The sequence below is a fragment of the Aegilops tauschii genome, chromosome 2 (assembly GCF_002575655.3).
Source record: "Aegilops tauschii subsp. strangulata cultivar AL8/78 chromosome 2, Aet v6.0, whole genome shotgun sequence".
Taxonomy (NCBI): domain Eukaryota; kingdom Viridiplantae; phylum Streptophyta; class Magnoliopsida; order Poales; family Poaceae; genus Aegilops; species Aegilops tauschii.
The window spans coordinates 616,966,532-616,979,616 of record NC_053036.3 but is presented as its reverse complement, the minus strand read 5'-3'; the positions used below and the strand labels follow the sequence as shown (position 1 = coordinate 616,979,616).

General features: G+C 43.5%; 1 long non-coding RNA gene across 2 annotated transcripts; it reads right to left on the bottom strand.

Annotated features, from left to right (window-relative positions):
* Nucleotides 1-7,942: 7,942 nt before the first annotated feature.
* Nucleotides 7,943-10,611, bottom strand: LOC141042118 (uncharacterized). 2 transcript variants are annotated; one of them, XR_012203938.1, is made up of 3 exons: nucleotides 10,184-10,611; nucleotides 9,096-9,217; nucleotides 7,943-8,216 (listed from the first exon to the last, which is right to left on the bottom strand). It is a non-coding gene; the product is annotated as an uncharacterized lncRNA (long non-coding RNA). The 2 variants fall into 2 exon arrangements; XR_012203937.1 differs by having other exon boundaries at nucleotides 10,191-10,611.
* Nucleotides 10,612-13,085: the final 2,474 nt, after the last annotated feature.

Sequence of the window (13,085 nt, the reverse complement as noted above, 5' to 3'; positions counted from 1 at the left end):
GGCAGTTCCGCTTCCAGTGACCACTTCCCTTGCAATAAAAGCACTCAGTTTCAGGCTTGGGTCTATTCTTTGACTTCTTCCCAGTAACTTGCTTACCGGGCGCGGCAACTCCCTTGCCGTCCTTCTTGAAGTTCTTCTTACCCTTGCCCTTCTTGAACTTAGTGGTTTTATTCACCATCAACACTTGATGTTCCTTTTTGATCTCCACCTCCGCTGATTTCAGCATTGAATATACCTCAGGAATGGTCTTTTCCATCCCTTGCATATTGAAGTTCATCACAAAGCTCTTGTAGCTTGGTGGAAGCGACTGAAGGATTCTGTCAATGACCGCGTCATCCGGGAGATTAACTCCCAGCTGAGACAAGCGGTTGTGCAACCCAGACATTCTGAGTGTGTGCTCACTAACAGAGCTATTCTCCTCCATTTTACAGCTGAAGAACTTGTCGGAGACTTCATATCTCTCGATCCGGGCATGAGCTTGGAAAACCATTTTCAGCTCCTCGAACATCTCATATGCTCCATGTTTCTCAAAACGCTTTTGGAGACCCGGTTCTAAGCTGTAAAGCATGCCGCACTGGACGAGGGAGTAATCATCAGCACGTGATTGCCAAGCGTTCATAACGTCTTGGTTCTGAGGGATTGGTGGTTCACCTAGCGGTGCTTCTAGGACATAATCTTTCTTGGCAGCTATGAGGATGATCCTCAGGTTCCGGACCCAGTCCGTATAGTTGCTGCCATCATCTTTCAGCTTGGTTTTCTCTAGGAACGCGTTGAAATTGAGGACAACGTGGGCCATTTGATCTACAAGACATAGTGTAAAGATTTTCGACTAAGTTCATGATAATTAAGTTCATCTAATCAAATTACTCAATGAACTCCCACTTAGATAGACATCCCTCTAGTCATCTAAGTGAAACATGATCTGAGTTAACTAGGCCGTGTCCGATCATCACGTGAGACGGACTAGTCAAGATCGGTGAACATCTCCATGTTGATCTTCTATACGACTCATGCTCGACCTTTTGGTCCTCCGTGTTCCGAGGCCATGTCTGTACATGCTAGGCTCGTCAAGTTAACCTAAGTGTATTGCGTGTGTTCCGAGGCCATGTCTGTACATGCTAGGCTCGTCAACACCCGTTGTATGCGAACATTAGAATCTATCACACCCGATCATCACGTGGTGCTTCGAAACAACGAACCTTCGCAACGGTGCACAGTTAGGGGGAACACTTTCTTGAAATTATCATAAGGGATCATCTTACTTACTACCGTCGTTCTAAGCAAATAACATGCAAAAAACATGATAAACATCACATGCAATCAAATAGTGACATGATATGGCCAATATCATTTTGCTCCTTTGATCTCCATCTTCGGGGCACCATGATCATCTTCGTCACCGGCATGACACCATGATCTCCATCGTCATGATCTTCATCATTGTGTCTTCATGAAGTTGTCACGCCAACGGTTACTTCTACTTCTATGGCTAACGCGTTTAGCAATAAAGTAAAGTGATTTACATGGCATTATTCAATGACACGCAGGTCATACAAAATAATAAAGACAACTCCTATGGCTCCTGCCGGTTGTCATACTCATCGACATGCAAGTCGTGATTCCTATTACAAGAATATGATCAATCTCATACATCACATATATCATTCATCACATCTTCTGGCCAGATCACATCACATAGCACATGCTGCAAAAACAAGTTAGACGTCCTCTAATTGTTGTTGCAAGTTTTACGTGGTTTGTAGGTTTCTAGCAAGAACGTTTCTTACCTACGTATGACCACAACGTGATTTGCCAATTTCTATTTACCCTTCATAAGGACCCTTTTCATCGAATCCGTTCCGACTAAAGTAGGAGAGACAGACACCCGCTAGCCACCTTATGCAACTAGTGCATGTCAGTCGGTGGAACCTGTCTCACGTAAGCGTACGTGTAAGGTCGGTCCGGGCCGCTTCATCCCACAATGCCGCCGAAACAAGATAAGACTAGTAGCGGCAAGAAGAATTGGCAACATCAAAGCCCACAACTACTTTGTGTTCTACTCGTGCATAGTAACTACGCATAGGCCTGGCTCATGATGCCACTGTTGGGGATCGTAGCATAATTTTAAAATTTTCCTACGCTCACCAAGATCCATCTATGGAGTATACTAGCAACGAGGGGAAAGGAGTGCATCTACATACCCTTGTAGATCGCGAGCGGAAGCGTTCCAATGAACGTGGATGACGGAGTCGTACTCGCCGTGATCCAAATCACCGATGACCGAGTGCCGAACAGACGGCACCTCCGCGTTCAACACACGTACGGTGCAGCGACGTCTCCTCCTTCTTGATCCAGCAAGGGGAAGGAGAGGTTGATGGAGATCCAGCAGCACGACGGCGTGGTGGTGGATGTAGCGGGTCTCGGCAGGGCTTCGCTGAGCTTCTGCGAGAGGGAGAGGTGTAGCACGGGAGGAGGGAGGCGCCCAAGGCTGTAATGTTGCTGCCCTCCCTCCCTCCCCTTTTATATAGGCCCACTGGGAGGGGGGCGCCGGCCAAGATCCATCTGATGGGGGGGGCGGCGGCCAAGGGGGGTAACTTACCCCCCCAAGTCAAATGGGGCGCCCCCCACCCTAGGGTTTCCAACCCTAGGCGCAGGGGGGAGGCCCATGGGGGGCGCCCCAGCCCACTAAGGACTGGTTTCCCTCCCACTTCAGCCCATGGGGCCCTCCGGGATAGGTGGCCCCACCCGGTGGACCCCCTGGACAATTCCGGTGGTCCCGGTACAATACTGATAACCCCCGAAACTTTCCCGGTGGCCGAAACTGGACTTCCTATATATAATTCTTCACCTCCGGACCATTCCGGAACTCCTCGTGACGTCCGGGATCTCATCCGGGACTCCGAACAACTTTCGAGTTTCCGCATACTCGTATCTCTACAACCCTAGCGTCACCGAACCTTAAGTGTGTAGACCCTACGGGTTCGGGAGACATGCAAACATGACCGAGACGCCTCTCCGGTCAATAACCAACAGCGGAATCTGGATACCCATGTTGGCTCCCACATGTTCCACGATGATCTCATCGGATGAACCACGATGTCGAGGATTCAATCAATCCCGTATACAATTCCCTTTGTCAATCGGTATGTTACTTGCCCGAGATTCGATCGTCGGTATCCCAATACCTTGTTCAATCTCGTTACCGGCAAGTCTCTTTACTCGTACCGTAATGCATGATCCCGTGACTAATGCCTTAGTCACATTGAGCTCATTATGATGATGCATTACCGAGTGGGCCCAGAGATACCTCTCCGTCACACGGAGTGACAAATCCCAGTCTCGATCCGTGCCAACCCAACAGACACTTTCGGAGATACCCGTAGTGCACCTTTATAGTCACCCAGTTACGTTGTGACGTTTGGCACACCCAAAGCACTCCTACGGTATCCGGGAGTTGCACGATCTCATGGTCTAAGGAAAAGATACTTGACATTGGAAAAGCCCTAACAAACGAAACTACACGATCTTTTATGCTATGCTTAGGATTGGGTCTTGTCCATCACATCATTCTCCTAATGATGTGATCCCGTTATCAACGACATCCAATGTCCATAGTCAGGAAACCATAACTATCTGTTGATCAACGGGCTAGTCAATTAGAGGCTTACTAGGGACACGTTGTGGTCTATGTATTCACACATGTATTACGATTTCCGGATAACACAATTATAGCATGAACAATAGACAATTATCATGAACAAAGAAATATAATAATAACCATTTATTATTGCCTCTAGGGCATATTCCCAACATAATTTTCATTTGGATTAATTATAAATGTGGAGCTTTTGATTTGGTTTCTATGTGTCCCCTCTTTTGGAGTAAGCCATCACTACGGCCTCATGATTATTGTTTGTATATATACGGCAAATGTATTTTTGTTTTATATTGATAAATCACGCTTTTAGTCATATTGGCCGAGAATAATGCTTATAGTTTACTGCCAACTACTTCTACTGATGGCTTGTATATTTTTATACAGATTGCCACCATATTTGTGAGCCTTTTGGTACGTCACTCATAGAATAAATATAATGGACTTGAGTGGTGGATTGAGTAACTTCCGAAATGGACCTTATTATCTTGGTTTCTCCTTTCACGACATGATGGTGTTGGATGTGGCATGACTTTTGTATAAGGCACTGATGGTCTCTGAGGTGAGCTCTTTATGTGATTCTAACTGCACTCTGTCTCCCTGCGCAAGTAGAACTGCAATTTAGTTGTTCTGAATTTTGTGTGTTGTAGACTGGAAGTCAAGGTTCTGGTCGATTTATATGTCTCTGAATATACTTATACTTCAAAATGCCGACCACTTTATTTAGATATTGTGTCTTCCTCATTATTCTTCAGTATTTCCTCTATTTAGCTACATGACATTCTCTTCGCTGCTGCTTCTCTTACACTCATCTAGCTACCCTGTGACTTGGTTAACTGTACTACTGCTTCTATACTGCCTACGGATGAAGAAGTAAACAGATGCAGTTTGTGTTGTTTCTCTAATAATCCTAAGGAATTTTTAGGTTTCCCTTACTAATGTTGTCATGCCATTGCCGACATTCGATCCGTTGCTCTCCTCAACAGTTATGTGGTTATCCATTTGATCTCTGCCATTGCAGCTCTTTATTTGGTAGGGAACTACAAATTTCATATCTACCATTTGATGATAGTATTCACTTAAATTACATGCGCCGTCTAGGGTTTGAAGAGGAGATAGAGAGATAGAGAGAGAGAGAGAGAGGGAGGGAGGGAGGGAGAGAAGGAGAGAGAGAGACCCTCACATGGCACATGTAGATAAAAGTAAAAGCTCTAGACCAAGACAACCTAGATACAAAGCACACGTTCTGAATCACTCGTCTATGTCGGTGTTTGCCAAAAACCTCGTATTTTGCTCAGTCGTGAAGTTTGCCATGACAAGTGCCTTCACAGCAGTAGCCTTCAAGTAAGGAATTAGCAATGCATGCGTTATTTCTATACGGTTTAACAGCAAAATCTCGGAAAGAATGCACCAAGCATATTCAATCAAATAAATGTCTAGCACATAGATAAAGCTATTTAAATGTTTCTCATGAATGAACTGGTGACACAAAATATTTTTCACTATAGAACTGCAGGTTAGAATACCAGCTATTTATTTTCTTTTTTGAGTTGAAAATACCATGCTATTTCTTGGGCTCCTGTCTTCGGTTCTCTATTTTTCTGCCCACCCTTATCCAGAAAAGATATCAAGGTTCAGTATATCCCTTAGCTTTCTCATTGATAAGAATTTCTTAGAAATGTTTCTTATATGCTATTTTCCAATTAAAGAGAAACATCAAGCATCTAGCCCAACAGGTCAACTAATTATTTATTTGTAGGATCATGGCAGTTTCAGTGAGTCACTAAAAATATGTTATTTTGACTCATCAAAGAACATTTTAATTCCAGCAGCAGCATGCAAGGATTACTTTTATAACTTTTAGGTACTTGTAGAAACATGTCCATTAACAAAGCAATGGTAATCTACATTCTGTATGAACCTAATACATTCTACCTAAAAAATAATTCATTCTGGCCCATGAGAAGCCATCATAAACAGAGTAACAAATATATACCTTCATCATAAACGATGTATATCAAGTCGTTGATCTTCGCTCCTCATGCTGCAGTTCCTATGGAGTTTTAGAGATAGTTGAATCAGTCCGATGTATTTACCTACATATGCAGTGCAGTCTAATTCTAATTCTTATCATTATTGTATACTGCGGTTAATAACGGGGTCATGGAAAAAGCAGGAGCATCTAAGTGTACTCAATGCTTGCTTCTTCATCCAACCAGGGATTGGGGCACGGGCGAGTGATACGATCCAACTAGGGATTGGGGCAGGGGTGAGTTTTAGATTGGATTAGATCTGCAGTTGCTACTTAGCTATTTAGTTATATGTGTGTATCAAGGGCAGGGCAGGGGAACCACGGATATAAATATAAATAATTTCAAGAAAAGTAAACAATAATTAATGGTTGGTTTCCCCACTTGAATGGTTGAGGAATTCATTCATTCGGCAAAATGTCTCCCTCTTTTCACGCTGCTTGCTTATCATTGTTATGCGGCATCTGGAATCTTTTTTGAGTAAATTGTTGTCTGTTATGCTCAACCATGTCTCCATCTATATAAATGTATCTTCCTTTTTGTTTGACTTCTACTTATACATAATATAATATGCAGGGCAGGGCAGACAACATGTGCCATCAACCGTCGATAGTTCAGCTGTCACCAAATGAGCAGCTTGCTGCTGAAGAAACCTTCAAGTTGTACTGCAAGCCAGTTGAGCTCTACTATGTTATCCAAAAACGAGCCCTTGATAATGTATGTATCTATGTAACCTCCCTCCCTGAATCCTTACTGCTCGCCTTGCTTTTTATTTCATTTCATACAACAACAACAATACAATGATGACTGGCTCTCTTTTGCATTGCAACCCGCTTTTCTACAACTCCTTTACATGATACAGGCAAGCTGCACAAAGAGGTAGCTCTCATTCAGATCCCATATTTATGTCAAAAATAAAATAAATACATGCTCTTCTGTTTCTGAAAGTATTTTCTTTTCTTGACATCGATAGATAGCAGAGGCTTCACTATTATATACTCCCTCCTTCCCTAAATTCTTGTCTTAGATTTGTCTAGATACGGATGTATCTAACACTAAAATGTAACTAGATACATCCGTATTTAGACAAATGTAAGACAAGAATTTTGGGACGGAGGGAGTATGTAGTTTGCTGCCCCCTTTAACAGAATCTTGCCTGTTGCATCATGCAAATGCTGACCAGTGTTTTGTTTGTGTTTTTGTCTTGTGTTTTACCGGATTGTGAGCTAGGTCATGAAATTGCTAAATTGTTTACAATTAAGCCTCTTTATTTTAGTTGCATCTTATTTGATTTGGTCTGGATTTATAGTGAGAGGTACTCATGTGTTCTCTGGTCACCAAAGGGATTCAACAATTACATAGTGATGTTTTGTATTGTGAAATTCTTCCCTATCTGACATAGAACAATGTGAGCTACTCACTATAGTCAATATCGATTGTAACTCTTGTGCATGTTTGCTAAGTTATCTGCCTTTTGCTGATCTGCTCTTTTTGCTGTAGTAATACGAGGGCAGGGTGTCTTGACTGCTGCTTGCTGGTTCTTTCCTCGGCAAGCGTGCGACTCGATGTGGTCATGGGCGATGGCCATAGTTGGCCGTCGACCGTGCTCACCCCTGCTTCGTCCACCTCCTCCTCGGGAACTCCACTGGCCTCCCATGCGTGCACGGTCGAAGGCTGGTGGCCCATCTTGCCGGCGGGTCGGTGACACGCCACAACCCCAACGCTTTGCTGAGTTTGGCATCGACTACAAACCCGCTATGGTGAGCTCCTCTTCACCTCTGGTTGCTATGAGTCGTGATCGTCAAGCCCTGGCTATGACATGCTCGATTCACTACAAGAAACCTGTTAATCCATGACCAATTGTATCCGTCATCAATCAAGGAAAAACCATCATGGATGTACTTCCATGACGGATTTGAAATCACGCGTCATAATTTGACGCCGTACCTTCCATGACGGATTTTGACCGTCACGGGTCTGCCCCTAGGCCCGCCCAGCCCAAACTAGGCCCGAGCCTCTGTGACGGAACAAGCCGTCATAGACAAATGCCACGTAGGATTTTGAATTAACTGATTGGAATGACGTGGCTGCCTACATGTACATTATTTTTCATCACAAGAACCGTCATGGATTTATAAGCTATTTAAATGTTGTCCATCTAATTATCCCATTTAAATTCAGTGCAATTTTGAGACATCACTTTTTTTAGCATTATGCATTACACTGATCATAATGTCAACTTCGACCCAGGACAATATTTCCAAAATGACATATAATACACAGATCATGTAGCATTTATACAAGCATCAACCGGTATATACAATACATCAATTTACAAAATCCTCAATGAAATGATAATTTACAACATCAGTTGACAAAATACAAAACAAATCAAAGTTAGGAACTAGCACACTCCAGTTTACATCAACAACACATAAAAGTTTCTTAAAGCCCCTTGGTTCCACCTCACAGCTCATTCTTTCAGTTTTCTTGAGAAGTTGCTCTCCATCAAATTCAATGTAATGCAATACCTACAGATTAAGAACATCATAAGCATCAAGGGAAATGGATTAGGAAGGAAAACATCAGGGAGGAACAAAAATCTTATAGATCAGGGAAAACTATCACAACAAATAGCATGGTTCTGGGCTTGGTAGGTACTGTCCTAGAAAACGATTTACTAAGAAGCCCTTACAAAACTATCTTCAATGATTCAAATCAAGTTATCTTAGTTTGATGATCAGATGCGAGCTTCACATCATGTCCTAAACATGCATATTGTCTACTCTCGCAGAAACAACCAGTATGGATAAATGTCCTGAAAGTTCCAGGTCCACAAATAATATACATATTACTAACCATGGATCATGAGTTCTAATTTTCACAAATATCAAACATCCAATTTCACAAACTGTAGATTGGAACGACAACTTGGTGAAATAAATTTATCACAACTCAATGGAGTGACCGTGTCAGAGGTCTGAATGTAACAGCGCTTTCTAGCTCCCAGAGCATTCTAAAAATCTATTGAGGTATGTCATTATGTGGGAAAGGACAACCCCTCTACTAAGAAAAATGAGAACCATAAAATTTATTTAGTTTCCATGACTAGAAGCAAACAATCTAGTTAATTTGCTACCAAGATTTTGCTTGGAGAAGGTAATAAAAATGGCACTAATGATTATCATTTTAATATCTTGTTTTCTGCTACAACAACGCAGCCGAGTCTCTCTACCAGATAAGGGAACGATCTTTGGTTAGCTCACTTTATATGGTATAAACATACTTAACTCACATATGTGCAAAGCAAATGAAATGAGCTTGTTTGCCAACAAGATGGGATAGTATCCTGCGGAAAGCAAACAAAATGAACACATGACAAGAGCAAAGGGAAGAAGGGAGGGGGATACCTTCAACATTTGTGGCTGAGGCCGACAACACCGTCACCGGAGCTAGCCCAAACCAACCCAAACGGCATGATGAACCCCTTCTCTGTTCTACAATCAACCCGTTCTCTGTTCTACAGTCCTTCCTGCACATTCATAAATGGATGAAGCAAGTATTAACCTATAAAGAAGTGACCTGAATAGCAGTTATGAACCAACCGTATAATTTGTGGATTTTCAGAGATTATAACCTATAAAGAAGTGACCTAAACAGCAGCCATGCAACATCTTTTTTATATATTTCTTCAACATTTTACTTTCTAAAGTACACATACTTCTTTCTCTTGCATAAAGCAATGTATGTTCGCATGATATTAGAACTGCAGGAGGGAAATGATCATAGAACTGTAAACTGTTGCTTGTAGGTTGCTATTATACTGAACATTATTTGGCATCACAAGTTGACCACGAACAAAGTATATATATTTGATGAGTCTATATTAATTTGTGTTAAGAATCTTTTTTTTGTATGTTTATTTGAGATCTTTATGATTCCAAGCAATCATCTACAACACTTGTGGTAACTAAGTTTACATGTACAACTCTGTTTGCAGACATAAAACTTTTACTTCTATCTGAAGACTGCATTTACTATTATTTTGGAAGATAACACCAACAAAATATCTGGATACTGCACTAGTACGTACATGGTAATTAGAATGTAAATATTCAGACCAAAGTATCAGATAAAAGAAGATTATATTTCACATAAACTTGATTGAAACTAAATCAGAAAAAGCCATGTAAACAGGACCACGACTACCACTTTCAGGTATTGGAATTTTGATGAAACAAGAAAGGCATCGAGTACATGACAGCAACCACAGACATGGAGTACAGGAAGATTAGAGAGGAGTTTTGTTCAAAATAAAAGCCAAGGAGCTACCGTGTGCAGACTCATGGACGCATACAGATGGGGAGCGACCGTTTACTACAGGTACCATCCCGATCTAGACGCATACCAAACCGTGGTGTTTATTCATATTTATATATGTAACAGATGCAAGTGCCATCCAGATTTGGGGTAGAGGGGGGAGAGAGAGGAAGCCCACCACGTACACGCGCATGACGACAAGCTGTACATCGCCGGATGGGTGGACTGGTTCAGGGACGAGGAGCACTGGCGTTCGCCGCCGCCATCGTCGAGCGGCGGACAAGGCCGTCAGGCCCGCGCTCATCCCGAACATGCCGCTGAAGGGTGCGCCCATCAGGACATCCTGCGGGAGGTCAGCCTCGCATGGCCCTATTCGAGGAGCACCATCCAGCAGGTGGCAGGCGACGAAGAGGATCGGCCGGAGCCGCGCAGGCGCCGAAACCCTTGCCACGGGGATGGGTTGCTGGAGAGCGCTAGTGGTGAATCTAGCCGGAGGGGAGGAAGGAGCGGAGAGAGGGGAAGATGGAGGTAGGCCGCGCGCCGGCCATAGCCGCCAAAAGTCCTCGGAATCATGGGGCGGCGGCGAGGAGTCGCGTGGGAGGAGAGATGGGGGCTGCGGAGGGAGAGAGGAGCGGCTGAGAAGGGATTAGGGTTAGCATTTTATACCAGGAACTGTTAGTCGGGCTCGAGCGGGCTTGAGCGGGCCTGCGGGGCTGTACTAGTCCTTCCATGACAGTATTCGAAAACGTCATCAGAAATCCATCATAGATTAATATGTTTCTTGTAGTGATTCCTAGCTAATCATCTTATGGATGACTGAGTGTGGATAGTTTTTGTGGCGGTGGTCACCAGGCTACTGGTTTGTTGTTGGTTATGGGGATGTTGTAGGTTTAGCATGTGGCTTATCATGGCCTCTGTGGCTAGCTGGGACACCTAATTCCGCCTTTGCAATGATAAGCTATTAAGCTGGTGTATTTTCTTTTAGAACTACTGGATATTCATGTAACTTGGTTTCTTTTGTGGTACATGTACCTTAGTTTAAATATTGATTAACTGATACACACTACTGATGGTGGTCTTCTAATCAAATCATGGCTACAAATATTTGCTTGGCGAAGATCTCGGGACACTCGGGTAATTTATTATTTTCCATATGATCACGATGCAGAGGCTAGGAGAACTATCTCCTTTTCATTATATGCATAAGTAGTGCAGATTATTCCGTAGGGCATTATTTCCTGTTTTATCGCATGTTGCTACTCTGTGTTGGGTGATCATTATAGCCATATAATGCCACTAGATGTAGTGCCAGATATCTCCTTTATTGCTTCAGTTTTAATTAATTAGGAAACTGGAGCAGGGTATTAAGTTGGATCCCCCTCGTTTCTTTGAGACCTTCTGATCATGTGCTTATTTTAGTGGCTCCGTCCTTGGATGGTAATTTCTGATGAGTGATAACCAGCGCAGTTTCACTTCCAGAAACAAGAGAAGAGGGTCTCACCGAGCCTCCTCAGAGTTTAGCGACTTTCGGCTGTCAGATGTGTTCGCTCGATGGAGTTTGGGTCGTCGGATCAAGCCATCGGACGTACTCTGCCGTCGGATCTGGGAGTAGCACTATAGGAATGAATAGTTACTGCCTCCTCGCGCTGCCGCTTACTCCGTCTGTTCGACCGGGACTAGCTGACGTGTGGGGCCCCTCGTGGGTGGGCCGCGTTTGTCAGCGAACATGGCTGTGGGTGTGGCCTATTCGTCCCGTCGTGCGCACCGGCGGGTAAACATCCCACGCCACCGCACGTAATATCTTGCCCCCACCGAGGCACTAGTAGGAAAAGGGGCTTTTACCCCGGTTCATAAGGGCCTTTAGTCCCGGTTCTGGAACCGGGACTAAAGGGTCGTTACTAATGCCCTAGCCCTTTAGTCCCGGTTCTTACACGAACCGGGACTAAAGGCCGTCCACGTGGCCGGTGCGGGGAGCCCAGGCAGGAGGGCCTTTGGTCCCGGTTGGTGCCACCAACCGGGACCAATAGGCATCCACGCGTCAGCACCTGGCAGGAGCTGAGGTTTTTGTTTTTTTTAAAGGGGTGGTTTAGGGGTTTTGGGGGGTTAATTTAGGTGTTTCATATATTGTGTTAGCTAGCTAATTAATAGAGAGAAGTGTCCTCTCTTATCTCCGTGCTTGGTCGACGCTACGTACTATATACGTATGGAGAGGAGTAGACACGCTAGTTAGTAATCAAATGAAGGAAACAAAAGATCGTCATGAACATATGCATACAGAGAGAAGTGATATCGACCACCTCTCCTTCTCCGAGATATTGGTCGAACAACAAGTTCTCGTATATCTATCCGACACTACCGGCTACATATATACAATAATTATCTCTTACAATACAATCTCCTAATTATATTGTAGGAACACAGGGTCCACATAGTATTCTCCGTTTTTAGCGATCACGTGGTCAAGGAAGAATGCCGCCAATTCCTCTTGAATTCCTAGCATACGATCTTCTGCTAGGAGTTGATCCCGCTTCCGAAAAATCTAATTTGAAGAAGGGGGTCAATACATATATATGTGAATAAATGAAACTCAACACAAATGATGGTAATAAAATAAAATTGTGAATATTATTGCTTACGCACTTCATATTGTTCTTCAGTGTAGCCCCGCTCACAGGTATGGTAGCGGATGGACTCGCAAATGTAGTATCCACAGTAATTATTCCCGGGTTGCTGCCACAACCACTTTACAAGAAATAGAGGTCAATCAAACTGATAAGCAAGCATGCTAAATGGTATTGATCAAACTACCACTTGAATCACTAGGAGATGCGCGGAACATGCTACTATAGTACTTACTTTCGGGTGTCTAAATTGCAGCTGGTTCGGCAGTCCCGGGGCTTTTGAGGTGATTTTCTCCAAACCCTACCAGACAAAGGAAACAATTACTTGATATCAGGAAATGAACAAAGTTGCTGATATGGTGGATAATGATCGATTTAACTTACTTCTGGAGCATTTGAGTCATGTTCGCATAGTCCTGGGGATCTTTTCGTCTCGAGTCTAAGACGGTTACTACTCCC